Source organism: Simochromis diagramma, unplaced genomic scaffold, assembly GCF_900408965.1.
Source record: "Simochromis diagramma unplaced genomic scaffold, fSimDia1.1 OVJJ01000293.1, whole genome shotgun sequence".
Lineage (NCBI taxonomy): Eukaryota > Metazoa > Chordata > Actinopteri > Cichliformes > Cichlidae > Simochromis > Simochromis diagramma.
This window is the reverse complement of record NW_024386801.1, coordinates 6088463-6111533: the sequence shown is the minus strand read 5'-3', so window position 1 is coordinate 6111533 and position 23071 is coordinate 6088463. Positions and strand designations below refer to the sequence as shown.

Genomic DNA, 23071 nt, shown 5'->3' with positions numbered 1-23071 from the left:
AAACAAAACCCTACAGTTTCACACAAAGCTACTTCATGTCATATACTCGTTCCCTGTTTCTGCCAGCAGAGAGCAGTATTGCAGCATCAAACAACAGTACTGTCAATCTACACTGTGTGATCAATAGGGAATTCCAAAATTCTGCCTTTTCATACTAGTCCTTGAGATATTACTTAGTCTAAGTTCCTTTTTGCAACAACAGACACATTTCAAACAACCACATAGAGTTTTTTTGAGTGCTTGATTCTCGCTTGACAGCAGTAAATAGTTGTTGTGTCATATTCAACAGTCATACAAAGAAAGCAGTTTCGTCTTGGAATGATGAAGTTGAACGTAGTTCTGAGGATGAGAAAAATTCAGTACATGCATCCAAAGTGCATTGCCAGTAAATGAATCACAGACTCCTTGAGAGAAGGGACACAATGCCACAGTGTTCTTTTGCTACAGAGGGCTTCAGGTTTAGATCATGGAGGAATATCGAGGATTAGTCAGCCAGCCCTTAGACAGTGAGAAGTGAGGGCACACTGACGTTTGTTGCCTTTCCCCAGGCATCCCAGACAGTGCTCTCGGGTCCTGGTTTACTTTGGCCCGGCAATGCTCCTGGTTGATTGAGGTCAGACCAAATGAAACTTGCAGTTAGCACCAAAATGTAATTTCTAGGCCCGGTAACCAAACTTCCAACACATCTTCTGTCTGCCTCCACTGACTATACCGGTACTGGAGGTAGCCTGTGTTTGCCGAGACTACCATTCTGGTTAAAGCATCTGTTTTGGCTACCATCCACTGTGCTGAAGTGTCCTTGAGCAAAGCACTTGTGGTTTACTGAGGAAAGTTTTAGCTTGTGAGGAATGAGTGAAAACTGCATACTAAAATGAAAAACTAAGTACCACTGAATCGAGCCTCTCTTTTAGGCAGTGACTATAATGGAGCCAGAAAACTGTATATAACACTGTGAGATGTGAAAGACAAACAGACAGTAAGTATGTGCACCCTCATCAGTCTCTCAGGAGATTATTTTTTTGGAACTCTCTGGGTCATTTTGTCATCAGCACCTGATTTTGTTTCCATCTTGAATCCATCCTGTGGAATCAATATTTTTACTAAAACATCCTTTAGCAGGTTGGTATGGTAATTATGATTTATATACTCTTTTTATTTATAGCCATATTCAGTTAGAGGTATAATTCAGGCAGATTTAAAAAAACAACCCTACTTTACTTTTTTTGCAAAACGTCCAAATTCCTTTCGTAGAGATCGTATCTGATCACCTGAGCACCGAGCCTATGATAAGACTGTTTGACAGCACAACATTAGTGCTGACTATCTGGAAGACGATGACAGATGGCTCACAAATGAATTCTTTGTGCACCCTGGCAAAAGAACCAAACCACATCTAATCACGATGAAACATAAATACAATCCTGTTTCTGTAGGAGTATGTCTCGTGGCCTTATTAATGGTAATAAGTTAGCAAGTGCATGGTATGCTGACTGTATTGTAGTGTAAGTGAGGTCACAGCCAGATAGGTCCCTAAAGGTGGACAATTTTTTTTCACTGTATAAATTCAAGCCCTCTCAAAGCCACAGAGACGAGGAGATGAGCTGATATGAGATGTGTTGGCCTACAGCTTTGAGCCTTGAAGGCCATTATGTTTCCATCCACAAAGCAGCAGTCAATGCTTTCAGATACCACATGACACACAGTGAGATATGACCCTCAATTTTTTCTGACAAGATCTCCCTGTGCTGCTTGTTTCCTTGTCTCATCCTGTGGTAAACCTCCCAGAGGTATTTAACAGTTTGGAAGGGAGACCTGAAGCTGAGACCTGGCTAGGTTTTGACCTGGTTGTGAAAAATCACATCCCCTTTACAGCTCCACAGAATCTGAAAGCCAAAGTGTCTGCAGGTATCTCTGCCACCGGTTGGGGAAACTGGGGTGAACGGTCTTGCCCGCGTCTCCATCAGGCAGCGCTTGATCCAGCACTGCTGAGTCAACAGTCACGATCATACATCATAGCCTCAATTGTATTTGCCTAGACTGGCTGTTGCGGTTTGTGGCTGTGAATGAACGCCTCCAACAACAAAAAGAGCAGTATGAGGATCACAGGAACCTTACAGAAGTAGCACCAAAGCCTGAGCTGTCAGTTTACAAAGAGTAAAGGGTCAATTATAGTCTAAAAATGCCTTGGACACTTCCCCTACAGCCCTGGGCTGCACAGTATTTCTTTCCCTTCTCATAAACAAGAATTATTTCATACAGAGACTGCTTGCATATTAATCTGGCAAATTGGTGGTGTTTTTGCACTGCTTACTCAGTTTTTTCATGAAATAGCATGAATTGCTGTTGGACTGTGTATAAAGACAATGTGGTGGTGACAGAATTGCAAGCTGGGCACAAGTTCATATCAAATCCTGTGTGACTGGTCTAAAATTTATTCCATAAAAGCGCATTTTAGTGCAGTTTTATAAGTCAATTAAGGCTGTGTGTGTATGTGTCCATGTGAGTGTGTTTTCTTCAAGCCTCCTGTCAAATCACCAAGTCTTTCAGGCAGTGGCGCCCCATATGGCTTCACCACAACACCACCCTGACTCTCAGCTTGAGACTGCTGAGTGCCTAAGAACTGGTGTGCTTGTGGTATAAGTCCATGCGTGTTTGTGTGTGTGCGTGCACATAACTGTAACAAAAGTGGCTACACTGTTTTCCCCCATTACTTTCACAAGGGTCTGTACTGGTTTCTCACAGGAATGAAGGAAGGGATGGTTAAAAGGTGCTTGAATGAAAGCTCAATTTCCTGGAAGCCCCTTTCCTGTCATTTTAGAACAGGATGTATGTGGTGTTGGTTTAAGTGAATATTTGCTAGTAGCGCTGTCAAAATCTTTGTCGACTCATCACATCAGTCTCACATAGCTGCTTTTGCCATTTAGAGGCCAAAACCTCTAAGCGCCATATCTCTCAAAATCAGTTAACATAAAAGACTACAGGCTCAGCATCTCTTTTTTTATGAGCCACTCAACACCTCTGTTGATGTGCGTTCTGTAATAGGAGAGTACCCAAAGGTGGCTCACAGAAATGGTAAAAGCAGACCAGAGCTACTAAAATGGGTGATCTTAACAATGCAGCAATTCAACATTTGTTTAAGACACCACAAAAAAAAGGTGGCTCGGGAAGACAATGACTCTCCAGAGAAACAAAAAACCCTTAATGCCAAGAGAAAAGCAACAGCAGGGTGAGTAATCCACTCCTACAAAGAATGGCTTCCTTTATAATAATGGAAATCAATAACTGCCATCAGTTGCTTGTTCGCCTTTTCCAGATGCTTGTGCACCGAAACATCAACATGCAGTGGTCTAGAAGATCACTGAGGGGGAGAAGACAGATGAAGACGAGAGATGATGAGAGGTAAGAGGTGATGGAATGGAGAGGCATTTATGGGGTAACGGGGAATTCCATTAAGTAGAAGGAAAAGTGTGCAAAAGGGATGGGTTGTTCAGTGTGTTGCGTAGCCCAGTAGGCTGTGTAATGAGAGGGATGCTGGTGGGGTGTCTCACTGCTCTCCTCACACCTTTCCCAGCATGACCAGCCCAGTGAAGAGAATGCATGGTGAGAGCGGCTGGCCCCAGGCCCTTGTTGGGGCTCTCCGCCAAAACCTCTGTCAGCGTGCCTGCCTCCTCCCCTGTAATTCTGGAGACATCCATTATGCAAGCAATTTGCCTTTAAGATCTCTGCACTTATGTCTATTTAACGGCAGGCTAGGAGGAGAGATATGACAGTGATGCGCTTTCTCAATTCAGCCACCGCAGTTATTAAAACAGAAGCAATGGATGTGGGTGTGCGAACAGCAGTGGCCTGTCAGTAGTTCATAACCTTAGTTTCTCAGTGTACGATTTACAGAGGATAATTAATGAGTCATCTGTCTTCTGCCATACTGGTGACATTTTGCGAGAAGTCAGTTCAGAGTGTCTGAAAAAGGAGCACATCTGAGCACTTCAAATGAAGCAGCGAGCAAAGCACTAAAGGAGGTTTGTTAAATTTGTGCCTCCCTGCTCGCCACCACCCTAACCCCACCCTTCACCCACTGTGGTTAACTGCTCAGTGGGTAAGATAGAAGGTGTGTATGTGTATGTGAATCTGTTAGTGTGCATGAGTGTGCGCGTCTCAGAGGTTTTGGTGTGTAATTCCAGAGGCTGTCCTTACCCCCTCCCAAGTTTTTCCTCTTTCACAGACGAGTTTTTTCTTTTATTTATTTTTTTTTTGCTAACCACTGAATTCTGGAGTCAGTCTGTTTCCATATTGCTAACCACAGCATTCCATCAACATGATGGAATCTTTGTTTTAGAGCATTTCAAGGTTATTATTTTTTCTTCTTGACACAGTTTCCAGTATTTCTGCTTGTCTGTGGAATATTACTTGTGTGGCTGTGACAGAAAAAGGTGTGTGTGACAGACATGTAAAACATGAGTGAGTAGAAGAGGATATTAATGAAAAGGGCGATGGAGGTAAAATTTCCTGGCTCCTTCTTGTTTTTAATGGAGAAAGTCTTCCTTCTTTACCGTATCAATATTTGCTTGTCCTTTCTTCTGCCTGGGCAAAAGTATTTGGTTGCCTCTAAAAAAATCATCAGTTCACATTCTCATTTAGCCTCATTTGTAATTGTTTCAATTAGGTCCAGGGCTGTACTCGGGGGAAATTTAACCAGATGACAGTTAATACTATAAGACACACCAAGAGCTCCAGTAAAATAACTAACTATTAATTGCTGCACATATCTAGGTATTTATAAGGTAAAAGAGACTTCATGTTTTCTTCACCAAGCCACATACCACAAAAGATAACCTAAACTCATTAAACACTGGCTGAAAGGTATCTGAGGAAAGTCCCGTTATAAAGTGGTCATGGTAGAACAATTATTGAATCTGGATACAGTAGATGCAAAAGGTGAAGGGTGAAACATAGAAGCTTTGGCTTTAGCTCTTTCAGTCACACATTACAAAGAAACCATAACAATCCTGACAAATTCAAATGTGCCAGATAAAAAAAGACCATCTGTTAATCTTTACTTTGATGTTAAAGTATGTGAAGTTTTTTTTTTTAAATAATTGAAACCGGTTTTATTTAATAATTAGATACATGTCTTTTTCATCCTCTACATGAAAATAAACTTTGATCTTTACAAACCTTGAGGTAAATTATTGTACACACATACTCAAGGACTGAAACGGCATGTAGGTTTATACGGTACAGACATATTTATGTAAACTTTGTCTGCAGTTTCTCTTTCATTAAATAATTTCTGCAGCCATTAGTTATCAGATTCCCATAAATCCATGATACCGTGTTACAATAAAAGTGTCCATCTATTTATGACCTACATGTTTTGCTCCATTACTATTTGCATATCCTGTGCCTTAAAGAAGCCAGAGGCAGTGAGACTCTGGGGCCAGTAGCACATAGGTGAAAGTCCAGAGATGAGACTGGGCCTGCGAAAGAGGCGCAACAACCTCTTTGACCTCTGGGGAATCAGCACTTTGTTAGTGATCCATCACCCTACCTCCCATGAGCAAATGAACAACCTCACCTAACACAAGCGTGCAGAAACAAGCCGAGCGGTAGCCACAAAATTTTGACACAAGCTTCCTTGTCGTCATACGCCATGCCTAAATGGCAAAATACTTATTCAGCCATGCACATGCTGCTATTTCTACACGGTAACAAAAGCTCTAAAATGATTTTTACAACTGGCATAAAGTCTGTGCCTCACACTAATGTTTTAAGCAGTGAAGAAATTCTATATCCCCCTGCAAAAAGAGTAAAAGCAAACCTAACATCACTGGGTATTTAAAGCATGTTGTGTGTTGAACTAAGTATGGAAGAACAGGCAATATTAAATAATTTTGAGATTCTAGTTAGATTTGTTTCTCTTTTAGACAGCCAGATAAGCCCGCATACTACAGCCTTTTGTGGACAGATGCTTTCATTAGAAGAAGTTGGGAGTGGCAGAAATCCATTAAAGACAATGAGGCGAAAGTCTTTTAGACTCCTGTTTACCTGCAGGCTATACTCATGACCTTTCACCTTCAGGTTCAACTTTTGCTTAGTAAGGTTTAGACAGGAGTTAGTGTGCACGTATCTCCAGACAAGGGGACAGTCGAGTCCCGGCATGTGACTGTGAAACTTTGGGAAAGGGGGCCATTTAAATGCAGTACATGTCAGTGCCACATAAAACAAGCACATTTTCATGAAATACGGTTTTTCTGTGAGACTTCACAGCTGGCAGATATACAAAAACTATTTTTGTGAACATTTGGTCTCACTTCATGATAGCAGTTAGGAAAATGGTTCAGGTTTTACGTGAGTGCATGAAAGTGCATTCACACATTCAGAGGAGTAAAATTGTATATGTGTGCTGTATTTATCCAGACAAGTCTGTTTATGTACAACGTGAGTATAAGTTGTATGACTGACATGCACAATGTTTGGGTTTTTATAGAGTAGTAGATGTAATATTACTTTACGGCACCAGCGGCTGAATCAAAGTCAGATTTAATTCTGACTTGATCTTGTCACAGAGATTTAAATCAAAAGGAGAGCGGGTTTGTAATGGAAAGTAATTCACTCCTTTTAGATTTGGCAGCATCTGATGTGCCATATGCCGAGAGAAAGAGCTCAGTATTCTACCGTTAGGTTGGGACAGAGACAAGAACAGAGAAAAAAAAAAAAAAAAACATGACCAGTAAACTTCTGTTTTCTTGCTTCAAACATCATTCCCAGATGAACCATTGTGCCTCTTCTTTCCTTCATTCTATCTTGTGCTGTCTGTCTTAACACTTTCTTTCTGTCTCCATCCCACACCCACATGAAAGAAAATCTCTTCAGTTTAGCATTAGGCTACAGGAACTGAGGGACAGGTGGGGGTTGGTCATGAGAGGAAACAAAAACATTTGTGGAAGATTTAGGACGAAGGTTACTGGAGTGGCTGCATGACTGACAGTCACAACTTAATGCTAAAATGTCTGCGAAGAAGCTTCTCGGGTGATAAGTGAAACATCTTCAAGCAACTTAAAGAAGTCCAGACGCTGTTCTTTCCAAGCTCCTTAGACTTAGCTTAGGTTGTTTGGAGTTGAGTGTATTAGGGTGATAATAAGTATTTTGTGTCTCCAGCAGAATTCCTAGCATTTATGTGAGGAGATGAGTGGAAAGGGTAGCAAAGAAAAAACACAGCTTAATATTTTTCTCTCCCTTTTTTATTCTTCCGTCCAATTTGCACCAATGCCAAAATCAGTAGGCCCCTGGCAAATGGCAAAGAGGGAATTCCAGGTCTAGTGTGCGTGAGTCAGTACCAGCATTTTCCAAATTCACTCTGCCTGTGTCTCTTTAAATAGCCTAAGGAAATGTCCAAATGACCTAATTATGACTTTCCTAAGTAGCCTGTGTTAATGCATGACATGGTATTCAAAAATATCCAATGACAAAACAGCAGGATCTTGATGGTGATAAAGTTTGCTTCCCTTCTGTTTGGTTTTATTAGGCGTATGTTATGACCATAAGCTGGATTGTGTTTGTGTCTATGTTTCTTTGTGTTGTGTCTCAGATGTCAAGGATTTCCTTGGTCACGGCAGTTCTTCAAAGGCTTACTGAAGTTAAACGATCTGCCAGAGACATGACTGGACCAATTCATCACCCCTTACTCTATGTCACAATAGTGCAAACTGGAAACTCTGTTTCAGTAATGCATTTTACATCACTAAAATGCAGTCAAACTACTACTGAACTGTGGCAGCCTCTCTCTCTCTCACACACACACACAAAAGCTCCTTTGCCCGAACAAACATCATTAAAAATTTGTTTCTATTTTGGAGACTCAACACTTTGGTCCACTTCAGCAGTTCAGCTGTACCTAAAGTAGCACTTGGAAACAATAACAACGAATCCTATTTAAACAATAGCCTCGTTCATAGCAACAGAAGCTCAGTTTCAGCTGTCATTTAGTGAAATTTTAGCAGGATTCTAACTTTATCCTTTTACTGCTTGTGCCTCAGCACTGCTTGTTTAGTGCTGAGAGACAAGGTGGTATACATCCTGCTCAAAACCACTTTATAGTAATGGTTTGGAAAAGCCAAGACAATTAAGGCAAAATGAAGGAGAACGTAACACACTTGTTGGAGTGCCCCACATTCCATTCTAATTAGCTTGTCAATGTGCCACCTTTGTGAGTGAGACCTTTTTTATATGTTGCTGATAAAACTATCTATAAACAAATGGATTGGGGTGGGGGGGAAGGATCTGGGGGGCATGTGCAGGATCTGAAATAAGAAGTAGCATAGTTCTCAAATTCACAATTGGAGCAGTTGTTCTTTCTTGGAAATCAGAAAAGTCACAAAAAGGATGGAGAAGAGATATGTGGAGGACGAAGGGATCTCAAGTAGAGAGGACTGTAAACTGCACTCAGAATCTAATTCAGAGCCGTTAAAATAATAAAGTCCCTTATCTGCAACAAACAGTTCGACCACAATATGCTGTGGAAATGTTAAGCTGCAGTGCACCTGTAGCTTACTCTTTCTTTCCTGACTTTAGTATCAGCACTGGCTACTTTACCCTTCCTTGCCTGTCAAAAGAAGATTTCATGGATAACAGTTTGGACTGTTGTCCAGCCGTGTCAGATCTTGGCAGAGACTTCAGCAGTGCTAAACCACAGCTGGTAAACAGCTTTTCCTATCTGATCAATGACTTAAATAGCGGAAGTCTGCACTGTTTCGGCATCATTCCCAATTTTGTTCCTTGTCTCTCTGTCCTCTTTCCTAGCGTTTCCTCTTATCTTTTGCACTTTCTCTGTCCAGTGGTCCTGTGTGGCATGTGTCTTGCTGCGGGTGCAGCAGGAGGACTACCTGATGCGTCGCTGTGTAGAATAGGACCAAGGGGTCTGCTGTTGAAAAGGAGCTCTGTGCTGCATCTGCAGATCGACTTACACAACCACTTCCTGCTTCCGACCAACTCCTCACAGGGAATCCTGTGTGCCAAGGCCGAAAAAAGCTCAAACAGAGGGGTTCAGTCCACCCAGGGGCTGAGCACAGGACCCTATTCATCCTCTCCCCAAGACTCCTCCCCTCTCTCCCCAACCAACCTTAGGATAGCTTTATTTTAAAATTCACAAATATTGCCCTCTCAGAGGCATTGAGATAAACCAACTGCTCATTCCCTTTTTTCACTGGGGCTTGACAGACAAGCTGTGCCAGTGCTGCCCCGAGACTGGTGAGGTGAAACACGCTGGTGTTAAGCCTTTGTATGGTGTCTGTCTCTCTGACATGTATCCACTTACGTCAGAAGGTAAAGTAAGCAGCAAGGTTCATTGACAAAATGATGTATTTGAACATAGAAAAAAGGTTATATAATGGTTTAATGGTTAATGAGCCTTATAATTGAGTCACTGCAAGGGAATCCCGGCAGTTAAAGGTGGAGGGTAAAATAAACAAATACATAAATAAATAAATCTCTGTCTGAGGCTAGGGGGAGCAAATCAGTTTGGTTACTGGAGTCGTGCTGCTATTCCAGGAATGCGTACTTTGTCCCATCTAGACCTGGCAGCAGTGGAGAGAACAGGAACTTGGGAATAGTAGTCTTCACCTGAGTTGGAATATTTACACAACCCTATGAGGGCCAATAAGGTAAGGCTATTTAAGATTCTTGGGGAAATGGCAAAGTGGGCAAGTAACTCTTAGGACAAACAAACCCAGCATTAATGTTTTTGGTTTCCCCCCTGCATATTGCTGAGACACAGTCTGTTTTCTCTAATGTCCTTGTCGTTTTTACCTTGGGTCGTTGGACACTGCCGTGTGTTTATACTTTACACATATTAAAACAGCACCCGATACGTCCATTCCAACCAGGGGGACAGAAAAACATTTAACTTGCCGGCTTCCTGGGCTTCCCCCTCGGATGTCAGCCTCAGATGAGGGTGAGAAGAATGACGTTCTGTACAGCCACTGCAAGAAGCCATTCATACATCCACAACTCCACCACAGAGAGTGTGCAGCACTGACCCATGCTGGCTGGAACAGAACCAGCACTGATCCAGTCCCTGCTGTCTCTACACCACAAAACATCAGTATTGATCTTTCTGTGCTGGATGCCACAGTGATCCTAAGGCTATATGCCCACTGATTCAGCAGGATCACTGCAGGGTCTCTGCAGACATCCTGCACAACATCACCACTGACTCGAAGATTGTGCTCAATTGCTCAACATCTTCACAGATGAGATAGTACGCTTAGAGCCTATTAAAAACATTGGTATTTCTGGCTGAGCTCTCACTGAAGCATAGGAGTGTATGATGAAGAAATAAACCAGTTTTTACACGATTAATCTCCTGCTGATCAACAAACTTAATCAACTGAAACCACACTAAATGTTTTTGTATACTCCCCAATGCGTTTCCAGTGCTGAAAAGGAGGCCAAAGCACCTGGCAGCACTCACTTTGTTCCCATCAAATGTGCTCGGGCTCACTGGAGACCAGTGCAGGAGGCTGAGATAGAGAAAGCAGCTTCTGTGCATCAACCATACCCCACCTGTCTGACATACCTGTGTGGAACGCTGGCGGACGAGCAAGCCAAAGAGCAAACCAGAGAATATTCTGTGTACCTAAGAATATTTTTCTCAGCCCATGTCTTAGCAATTAATAGAGGGCTTACATAAAATCGTTGTTATATGTTCTCAGGTTTTAATATAGGTGAGTATAGTGAGTGTGACTTATTCCAAATCTGACAGATTATGGGGCCTCAAATGGCTAAAAGTGAAAGTGAGACTTACAATACCCTTGGGTACCATGGAGAATATACTTACTCTTGTACACAATGCCACTATCAAAATTTCTAAAAGGGGATTATTCATGATGAAAACATTTTATTTCCAGACACACAGCTTAAGGGAAGGTTCACTCTAAACAGAAGTACACAAATGTCATCCTCTGGCATTTGACATAATGAATAATATTGAATTAGTTCATCTACAAAAATTGCTGTGGGTAATTTTTCTTCTACCAGAAGCTTGAAAACCTAAGAGCTTATCTACAGGGCGTATTGTTACAGGTCTTGCCGTCAGGGGCATGAGTAAAAATGTCTTTCTGCATAGCAGCAGTGGTTGATGGATAAGGTCTGAAAGAGAGAAAATAGTGCCACTCAAAACAAGGTTTGAGCTTTTTTTCAGTATCTCAGTAATGATTTTTTGAAAGAGACGTTTCCACTCAGTTTTTTAAATACATTTTTGAACTTTTCCGTACCAAACGGCAAGAGCAATTTAGTTGCTGTAACAATCGAGATGAATAAAGGAAAAAAACGTAAATCTGAACACTGTGGAAAATAGTATATGCAAGCCGCAGTAGTCGTGCCTGCTATCTCATGAATTATACTTTGCCTCTCCTTCCTATTTTTACAGCTGCTGCACAACTAGATCTGCTTGAATGCTTTACTCTTTGGTCACAAAGAACTATAAGAAACCCAGAGTATTCAAGACTAAGGTTCTCACAGTCACCCAAACACCAACAATCCCCTCTTGACCTTCAGCCATATGTGAGCATTCACATCCTGAGTTATGTGTGAACATAATGCTCCGTGCATTTCAAAAAAACTTTTTTATCAGTGAACGAGTAATGATTTACAGCCTATGTTTTTCTACTTTGATTTAGCCAATTTACTTCAAAACGCAAGAGTTGAAACCACAATCCCATATCAGACTGTCACCAAATCAACACTTGGAAAACATTAAGTAAACACTGAACAATCGTGGACAAACGCCTGCGCCGGTGCTAAGAATGGTCTCCAAAATCTGAAATGAGCTCACTTAAGGAAGTAACATACCTTAAAGTTAGAGATGACGTTTGTTTTAACTCAGAACTGGTGTTTATTTCTTTTGCTGTTTATATGGTTGACTGCATACTACAACAGCATTTCACATTTCTGACATCTTATAAACTTACAATAAATAACTCAAGTGAAATGACTACTGTGAGCATTACAGCACAGTTTGCCAACTTCTTTTTGTCTTCGCTTCCAGAATGATGCACATCAGATGAATACCTTTCTGGTTGCACAAGCTGAGGTAAGGATAGCACGCTCTAATTTATGTGTCAAACTCCGTATCCACGAAAAGTGCTAGTGCTGCACCCAGGAGCTGCTCTGATGAATATAACATTTGGCCAGGCTGCTGGGATCGGAAGCCCTGTCACAGTCCATTAAAAGGCTGAGACAGGGACAAGCTACAACCTGTAACCCTGCGCTGGTGACCTCTCAGCTTAGCATTATGGTCTCATTGCAGCCCCACTAGAAAAACTGTCGGTCTGGGCTGTGGTCTGTCTTTTGCCCTTTTGACCTCACTTCAATTTGTCATGCCAACATCACGTGCCCGACCATTTGTTTTGGCACAGTCTTAATCTCTTGAGTAGCAGGAAAGCCATTAATCTAGGGCTACTAGGTCTTTAGGGGCCATGTGAGGACCTTTCGCCACTACAACACACCCAGATTTTGGTCAAAGATTTAGTCAAAAATAGGAGCAATAATTTATCAAGTATAAATATTAAAATATCTACAAATGCTAAATAAATAAGAGTTGTTCAAATGTAAACTGTGATTACAGAAGATGACTTTGATCCTGCTTTCTTATTATCCACTTACTGAGGATAGAGAGTTACATTAGAAATGATCTGCTTAACTGTGATTCACAACCATCTCAAACATAACATAAATACAAGGAAGCCCCTTTCATGTCCTTTTTTTATCTACTGCAAAATGCTTACCTTAACTTCTTTTTTGTTTTTACAGAAAGACACTTTCAGAGTTCATGTACTGAAAACTATGTGGAGGAGTACCATTTGCAACACTTCCAGGAAAGAATAACAAATGAAGATAGTCTCATGTGATTGGTGATTTTTCATCTCTTATCCACCTTGCTATCGCGCATGCAGACCGAGGACAGGAAAATTAAAATGAAATATAGGCTCGTAAAGTTTTGAGAGGATTTGAAATGTTAAAAGCTTCTACTGACCTCAAAAAACAAATACGCAAATCACTGGTGTTATGTTTTGAAGAATAGGGAAAACTAGCAGTAGACAGAAAATGCGTCTGAGGATATGCTCTTATCTAACATTAGAATACCTTTCTTTCTATGGCAAGGTAGTCTGCTTCAAACCAGCAGAGAGAGCAAATAGCAGGTCAGGCAGTCCACACATCGTCAGGTCTTAGGCTCTTGGCTGCAATCTTGGAGGAATTTATGAATGGTGTTTAGCTGGTTTGGTCAGGGGCTCAGATATTTCTGCCAGACTGCTGCAGCTCCAGCAGACTAGAATAACCTCAGTGTTGCAATCTCTCCACAGACGCCCAGCTGATGTTCCATTGTTAAAAAAGGAAAAAGTAATGGTGGCAGGGAGGTTAGTTCCCCCTGAATTAAATTGGAAAATGACATCACAGTGGTAAAAAAGGCACCACTGATAAGGTATGTAGCTTTAGTATTTTTGTGTGATCTTGTCTGAAAGTGAAGCGTCCATATGTTGTTTATCAGCTACGATGTGTAATTGTAGCATATCAGTTGTGTACTTGGCAGGCAACAGTCTGCTCTTTATGTCATCTGAGAGTATCTGAATAATATTTCTGCTAACCACAGTGTGAGTGTGATTATAAAATGAAAGGGAACTGAGGTCAGAGAAGAGATGACGAGATGCTTTTATCTGCCGCTGTTTAAGGTGGAATGTTAGAGGTGAGCAAGTTGAGAGCCAGCTCTGTAGTGCAGGTCAGAAAGAAGGAGCCTCTGAGTATAGCAGAGTCGCAATTTGAAGAATCCACCAAGTAGACTTTTCTCCACATTCTTTGAGTCTCTTTTCCACCTTTCAGAGATTGTTTTAGTTTCCGAGAGAAGCTCAGCATGTCCTTGAGACAGTGTCTTGCATTTTTAGAACTTCTGCCCCTCTTTGTTCATTTCTTCTAATACGTTGTTGGTACAAATTACCAAATCCCACTGAAAACAAATACTGTCCTGTTCCATTCATTTTCCTGGAAGTCAGGGGAAAAAGAACAGTAACAGATGGGGATGACACATCAGGCTGGGTGGCTGGCCACACTGGTACAGTAGAAAGTTGTGAGTCAGACTGAAAACTAGGGAAGCATTTGAAGAATGGGTGACTATCTGGAATGTGCGATTCAGCGCATGTGCAGTGAACCCCTTAGAGAAGTGCCATGCCATTGGGCCAAGGAAAAGTTTTTCTGTTATTTCACATTTCCAAGCATTAGGTGCTTTTACTGCTGCACCAACAGTCAGAAAAACCTTGAGGCCACATACTGTTGGTGTGTAACTGCTTTACACTCAGTCTGGCTAGCTGACTGGCGTGGTGAGAAGGAACAGTTGACAAGGTAGAAATCTGATGATCCACTTAGCAGTCTTTAAAGCTTCATGAACCTTTTCTCACTCTCTCGAGGATCCATCTGTCCTAAATCTTTCCCAGCACTCTTTTCCTTCTTTGCATATTTTTGCTGTTACCTTGCCTCTGCCCTCCTACTTTTGCTCCATTTTCCATTTAATCCCCTCCCTCTTTTCTCATCCCTTTTACTAGCTTCTTTTTTGTTTGGTCCTCTGTAGCACTTGACTCTTTCCCTTCGGAGACAGACACTTTAACAAGCCTGCCCCAGTGGGCAGTAGACAGAGAGGGGAGGTTATTTTTAGATTGCAAACAGATTAAAAGGGGAACGTTTTTCTTCATCCTTGTAAAGAGTCCTCTTCTCTCTCTTTCAGTCTGTAAAGGAGTTTAGCATCTCTGTGGGGGATCTCATGTTACCTCCCCCACACAAACTCTTATTTTCCCAGACCCATGTAACCCCCCCACCACCACCACCACCACCATCACACTCATCCTCTCCAAACACTGACATCATTCGTCAGACTGAACTCTTTCCTCTGCTCTCTGTGGGGGCTGTTCTGAACAGTCTGTACAGCATAAAATGGGTGAGTCTCAGCTCCTGACACAAGTCAAGCAATGGCAGGAAAAAAAATCTGTCAAAAAACACACATCTGATACATCATTGCATCCTTAGAGCAGTTCTCCTCATATGACCTTTTTTCAGCGAGACTACCACATTAGACACACACACATCTACACCCTGTTTAAAAGGGTGCTAAAAGAATAAATCACACAACTGCATTAGGAATAATTAGGCCAGTGGAGTTTGGGAGGTGACGGGCGAGCTTACTTCAGCGTTTTCCTGTCTTGGACCGAGACCAGAGTCTGACTTTTTCCTCCTGTCGCTGCGAGCAAACACATACACACACATATCAACCGTGTGGATCACCTCATCTCTGGCCTGAGCTGGTGAAGTAAAAGGGGGAGACACGGCCTTCTGGGTTTTACTGCTCCTACACTCACTGACCCATACCGAGGTCTAAAGTCGGATACAGCTCCTGTAACTTTCCTGAAAGTGGCCTCATTCCTTTGAAAATATTCTGTTTTTAGAAGTGCAGCCTTTCCCTCACCCTTAATTTGAAGAAGTGAGTTCTTAAGGAGCGGCTGATATTGCGTGTTAGTCGGCCTGGCAGGGACCAAGCAGGAAATCTTTCATTAAAATTCACTCAAGGTCCATCATGACTTGAAGCTCTGTGTTAGATATTGAATAATAACTAACAGAGAGCAGTTCTGTTGAAGGGTTTATAATCCTCTGCTTCACAGCTTGACCAATAAATCCTGGGAACTCAGTTATAAATCAACAGCCTAGATAAACAGAGATTAAAAGTTTCTAACTGAACGCTGTGTTTGGAGCTCTTTTTGTGCACGTGCTTTCTCCACCTGAAACTTTCTGAACGTTTCTGATATTCTCACAACAGAGCTTAAAAAAGAGCAAAGGGTGTTATCTACCTGATGTAAAGGAAGATTGGAAATGAGGAGGGAAAGTAATAAAGACGAACCAAAAGAGAAAATGATCACAGAGCGTTGAGCTACATCAAAGTACTTCAAATGGCTTTTTCTCAAGCATCGTGAGCTGAACTACGAGCACATTTGGGCTAATTGTCAATCACAGGTAAAAATATTTATGCGGAATATCTACTCTTATCCAAACCATGCGGTTCAACTAAGCAAAGCAGCTCCCCAACGGAAATAGATGTTGGCTTTTCTTAAACACTACCACCCCCACTTCTTCTTATCATTCTTTTCATCTCTTTCATTCTCTAGTAAAGTCACGGAAAACAAAATGTCAGCAATAAAAGCGAATCTCTTCTGTGAAATAGAATAGCTAAGGCCAAGCGTGTAATTTCATAAGCAGAAGGCACGTGAGTGCCTCTGGGAATATAAGATCCCTGTGGCAGAGCAGGCTCAGACTCAGTCTTTGCTGTAGTTAGAGGGAAACCTGATAGTAATACCTCTGCTCTGCTCGCCTATGAGTCTGTCATTCAAGTTGTAGGAGGGGCTTAGACAACAGTGGCACTGTAGCATCTAACAGAGCCATGAGGATTTAGAAGAGGTGGACTGAGGTGGTTTTCCCAACAACATCTGTAACTTTCTCTGGAGGACCAGAGACTGTAGGTCTTAGTTTGTGTCTAGAACCAGGACACTTAGAGTGGCAGGGGTGGAAGAAGCCAGAGAGAGATTAGTTCAAAAGTAGGGACATTGAAGAAGATAGTAGTAGTGCTGTAAGACAGTACAGGGGATACCTTAGCCCCTCTCCAAGGTGCACATACAGACAGATCCTTAGATGTGTTTAAGCTCTGGAAATAAAAGCAACGCTCATTCTAACATCACTGAGATTTAAGCTGAGAGGCATAAGGTATGTAAGCTAAAGATATCAACAACATATGATATCAACAAAGCCTCCCTGTAACTACTGACACAACAAACTCAAACCTGACATTGCAATCTCACCATTAAGTCTGTTAATACTTTTTCCTCCACAGGACACTTTGTGTGTCTGTTGCATTTACTCATAATCCCACCGTGTCTTACAGGAAGCAGTTGTTCCCACTCGCTAAATCTGGATAAAGATGGAAGCTTTTGAAAGTTATTCCTCAAAACCCCATGGAGCAAAATGTGACTTTGTAGTAAGAAATGATGTACATCACAGTTTTTGTTTCAGCTAAGAGGGCCTAGAGGACTTACACAGACCAAAATCATACCTATCTCTGGTATCAATGGTCATTTTAGGCCTCGCTGGATGCCTCGGAGCTGATAGCATCTCACAGACTGACAGTCTCATGTCTGACATCAGATACAGAGTAAAATAAGTTGGCAGATGTAGCCACGCTTTTTGAGTTCCCTGCTGCTTTAACCTTTCAGATGTGCATCGGTAGCCACACATGGTTCACATAACAAACCCCTTTTTTTCTCCTCGGCAGTTTAAGGCTGCATGCGAACACGGAAATGAGATATACACTATGGTGCTGAGGCTGAAGAGTCAGGCATCAACTTTCTAATGCAGAGTTATAACCCACATATAGGCATGACATACCACAAAAGGGCATTTGAACAAAAACATGTGTAGGTGTACGTATACATGGCTGCATATATACAACACAGACGGAAGAAGATAAACAAATCCAAACAAATGGATATGTACATACACACGGGCTGAGTCAATGAGCGGTGATGATGAAGATTTTGTCCCTACTTCCAAACGGGTACAGAGCAAAAGATGCTACATGAAATAAAACCGCTGTGAAAGGATGCAAAGCTGCTTTCATGGACTGGACTTTTCCCACTGGATAATTTCCTGTTTCAAAGATCAGTGAAACATTTATTTATGAAATAACACTGTCCGCAGGCGAAGAGTAATCCAGTTACATCAATGAGCTAATTTGTTCTCTTTAGATGTCCAACTTTTTCAAATGTAAAAAGGACTGTGGGAATCTGGGATAGAAACACAAGTAAATAAAAAAAAGAAGGATGAAAATGAAACTATGTTTCAACCAGTCTGACACTCCCATCAAATGACAATGTTTAACTCTAATTTATACTGAAGTTTGTTATTACTCCACCCTGTCACCTTATCCATCAGTACCTCCCATTTGTCCCACCCAAACACCTGCTTTAGCCCTCTAAAATGTGAGTTTATCATCCTTGAAAAGTGAGCATGTGTGAACAAATTACATCTTTTCCCCACATTATCACGGTATACACTGAGATTCATTATCTGTGTTTCCTGAAATGTGCAGCACACTAGGATAGACTAATATGTGAAAGAAAATGGGACAAATGTGAGGAAACATAGACAGTCAAGGGCAGCAATAAAGACTGTCTCTGACTAAAAATGGTAAATGGTAAATGGCCTGTATTTATATAGCGCTTTACTAGTCTCTAAGGACCCCAAAGCGCTTTACATATCCAGTCATCCACCCATTCACACACACATTCACACACTGGTGATGGCAAGCTACATTGTAGCCACAGCCACCCTAAGATGAAGAAGACTTTTTTTCCGGCACTAACAGAATTTCCTCGCAGCCTTAGCCTTCTTTTTAATCTTTGTGTTAGTAGCAGATTAATAAGTTGAATGAGTTCACAAACGGGCACACAGGTTCTTGTGTATCTATTGCACAAGAAGATATTGCATTCATTCATTTTTTGGAAACTTTCCCTAACTCTCACCATAATCACTACTTGCCTTACTCTAACTCTAACTTGAAACTAAACCTAAGTTTAACCAAACCGTAAACCCAGTCCTTCATTCTGTTCTGATTTATGTTATGGACTCTTGCAAGCGGTGGGTAAACAGATTTATGTCCTGATAACATGAGTAATTCCACGCACCCCCACACAAACACCCCCCCCTCCCTAAAACAGACGGTGAATGTTTGGCTGTGCCAGCTGTCTGAGCTTGACGCTGGGTGTGGGGTGTATATAATTGTCTGACAGGCTGTATGGTGTGTATACACATAGTCATAAACAGAATCTGGAGCGGAAGCACTGATCATTTAGATGCTTGACCTCATGACCCCAGGGTTGAACTGTTATCCATTCATTATGTGTAATATCTGGCCTCTGTGTTTGGAGGAAACACTGGGCGCAGCACTGGACCGCAGCCAGGCAGACTGTTTGTGTGTGTGTGTGAGTGTGTGTGAGCGTGTGACTTTGTGAGTGTGCTTTTGGAAAGGATGCATGAGCTGAAGAGTTTTCCTGATTTCATCTTTATTGTTTATGTTCTCATATGTAAGTAAATATAAATGATCCAAAGGTCTGTTTGCGTGTCTGTGCATGAAAGTGTGTAAACATGTCTATATCCAGGCCTTTGATGCTGACCACAGTGGCAACGCACTGTAGTGAACTTTAAGCCGAAAGGGAGCGAGACCCACAGAGAAACACATTTCGGTGTCAAAAACATCTGCATTTATATATAACTACTCTGAAAATACAACTGTTGAATTATATGTACGCTGCAAAAGTGGGAAAACTCACTTTCCGTTGCCAGCATCTTTCTCTTTAAACAATCTGGGAATAAAACACAATGCACAAATGGGCAATAATGCATTTAAAAACATTCAGCCGGCTGTGTCACCTTCTAACCTAACCTTTTAAATATTTGTGCCTGAGTGTGTGAATACAACACTTAAGCATTGTCAGGATGTGGGCATCCCAAACTGATGCAAATTCAAAGAGAGCCTGTGTGATGACAATATTATCTCACTGCTACTTTCCCTTATTCTGGAAGTATGTGTGTGAGCATTACTAAATTGCCTAATAGCACTTCACCTCAGTCATTTCAGATTTCAACTCCTGTAAGGCCACTGTGAACTCCTTAAGCAAATACCACAGAGAAAGGAGAAGGGACAGAGAGGGATGAACATCTAGCAAACATGCCCGTTTGAACCGGAAATATTTAGCAGGGTTAGAACTTTTGGCTCTTTGAAGCAGAAACACTAGAGAGGACCTGGCAAATATATATGTGTTTGAAGGCCAAATAGTGCTGAAGGCAGAGCTCCCATGGGGAATCTGACAGTAAAGCGGCTTTCCACTATGCTCACAGTTTAAATAAGAGACACAATAAGCTCAGTCATCGAGGAAAAGATGCCCTTATCCTAACCCCCATATAGCTGGAAAACTGTGAGATATTTCATATTTAATGTGGTACAGAATACCCTACACACACACACACACACACACACACACACACACACTGAGAGACAGACAGGATTCATTATCCCATTCTTTAATGGCATGAGGTGCCAGGTTCATTGACTGACAGAGCCTAATTAGAGAGGCATGAAAGTTTAAGCAGCATGTGACTCCCCTGACCCATAAAAACCTGTCATGTTTGTTGGTTCAATTGAGGGCATCATCCTTTCATCTCATCCAACTATAGTATCAGGTTTCTCTCAGTTATACCATAAACAGCCTGAGCCTAATCTTTAAATAAGACCCTGTATTGTTTCTTCGTAGGAGTGGCAGGTTATTTTAAAGAACTGTGAAACTGAGAAAACTTCAGTAAAACTCATAGGCCATGAGGTAAAAGTTAAACTTCCTGATTTTTGTGCAAAATCCTGCCTCCTCTATAAGCCTTTTTAAAATCACATATCTGTCAACAGTTAAAATGAATGTGGTCATCTGTCCATGACACAGATTGCTGTGCCACGGATGACAGTCATCAGTAGTCCAAGAAAGAAGCTTTGAAGTGAAACCACAGCGTTCCACCCAGTTCTCATGGCTTTCCCTTTAAATAGAGCATGACATCAGACTGTGAGCAGGTCTACCGGCCCCAGCCCAAAACAAATGTGTCCAAACAATGCCACATCTGGAGCGAAACGTAGAAGTAAGCAGAGACCAGCAGGAATGTAGCGGAGAGGGGTTGAAAAGGGAAAGTGATCCTGAAGTTATCAAGCTGCAGGCCAAGGTAGCTATAGCATAATTTACAAATGATGCATCTGCCCTTCACTCACAAAGGAATGATGCAGCAGGTTCAAATGTCAGGGTTAAAAAAATGGGATAAAGACATATTTCAGCACACTGAAAGTAAACATAAACCTGCCAATCTATACGTAACTCGCTGTCTGACCTCTAAGTTCTGGCAAGCGTTAGAGAAAAAACATCTTATTTGATTTGATCACCTTTGACTTTTCTGTGCAGATACAAGAGGAGCTCTGCAGAAAGTCTTCTCAGGAAGCTAGGTCTTGTTGTCAGTGTCAGAAGCAATCAGAGCTGCTGGGTCTGCCTTCACGCAGCAGAAGAGCAGAGGTGCAAGGCAAAAATTCAGGCCAATTTTCTGCCTGTTGGATAGAGTGTCTAATAAACACATGACGGCTGATCCAGAGGTTATTTGTCAGCAGACACACAGTACACCACCTACAGTCTGACACAGAAATTTGGACTTACAGTCAAGAATGCATAAAATGCGCACCGTAACACACGGACACATGCACACTTTAGAACACATAGCATATCTATATATTAACTTGGATTTGCGTAGGAGGTTAAGGAGACCTTCAGAATGAAGGTGTGATCTGATAAATACAGACATACAATAAGATGGAAAATATGGCGGATGTGCAGTAGTTGAATAAGAGGACAGAGAAATCAAAGAATAAGAGGAGTAGAAGTAGGTAGGAGAAAGAGACAAAATAATAGAACCTGAGGGACTCGCTGCTCCCCAAAGTCATGTGTTTTACATCTGCACTGCAATTTATAAAGCATCTGCCTCCAAATCCTATTTACAGGCCTGATTCTAGGCACGGACAGACTAGTTCGCCAGTAAGAGCGCCACCAGCTGGAGAAGGCACCTGACAGTGGGTCGCATAAATGAGCTAATTACTGAATGAAGTACTTCATTATAAAGACTCTTTAAAGGAAAGCCAGTAATGCCTGACTGAAAAGTTTGAGAGTTACAGTGAAAGCAAGCAAGCTGAGGAAAGGATATGAGGTGAATGAGGTCAAGAAGTTCAATTCTAAGAGTGTCCTGATAATATTCATGTCACTTACTGCACAACTTACACAATGGAATAAATAAACTGAGAGCGGTACAAAGGATGCTGGAAAAGGAACAATAAAAGTAAAAATTACTGCACAATATTTTTGTAATATGAAGTCTGCTGTTTATAGTGCCAGTGTCTTAAATCACACTGGTCTCTATTGATGTTAGCGATCAGCCGACAAACACATAACAATTTTTAATCATGAGGCCATCTCTTCAATTATATATTCAAATTTAGCTGAAAATTATATGGGCCAAGAAATTTAAAAATACTCTCATCTAACTTTGAGGTTTTTTGAGTTTTAATGACTGGGAGCACCATGAGAAGTCTGTGATGAAAGCAATAATTTATCATGAATTCAAAGCTCTTTCCTTTAAGGTATTACCAAGCGCATCATTTCTCTTATGTTTTCGCCAACTGTAGATGGTTTCTGCTCACACTCAGGAGGCAACAGTGTCCAGTAAAAGATGGAGGGAGGGAATTCAAAATATAACAGTATGGTAATTCCAGTTATGGTTGAAAATTATTATGGGTGTAGTCAGTAATAATTAAAGAAATACTCGTTTACTAAGACTGTGTTTCTTTGATCATTCACCAGTGAGAATAAGATAAAGGTAAATGGAATATTTAAGCAAGTAGAAACTAGTCAACATCTAAAACTTAGTGCTGAGAAAAATCTGGATTTTGTCCTTGACAACAGTAAATAACGCACAGATTATGGTCACAAAATAAACTCATTATGTCCTCAAAATATATTATTTACAAAGAATTCCAATCAAATCTACACCCTTCAAGGTTGTCTCCTTGTGCAGTCATACAGTGCATACACTGCTTCCAGTCATCCTGCTGATACTGTTCTGACCACTTTGTGTTTGTTTGGCATTCATGCTGAATCTCCACTGTGTCAAGACCTGACAAACTCGCCCAAGCTCAAATTTGGTAAAAAAAAAAAAAAAAAAAGATAGGAGATAAGCAAAGATTGTGGTGGTAGGTCCAAAAAACTTTTTACCAGCATTTTCACATGTGCTAAATGTTCTCTTACCCTGTAGGACGTTAGTGCATAAGTCAAGTCTGGCAGTCTGACACTGTGTTCATCTGCGGTGCACAACCCTGACAATCTCAAAATAAAAAAAAGAGAAAGAAACACAAACAAAA

At 41.4% G+C, this 23071-nt stretch overlaps 1 protein-coding gene across 1 annotated transcript in view; it reads right to left on the bottom strand.

The window, feature by feature from the left end:
- Positions 1 to 23071, bottom strand: part of LOC120729607 (zinc finger protein 469) — a 200499-nt gene that overhangs the window by 13315 nt on the left and 164113 nt on the right.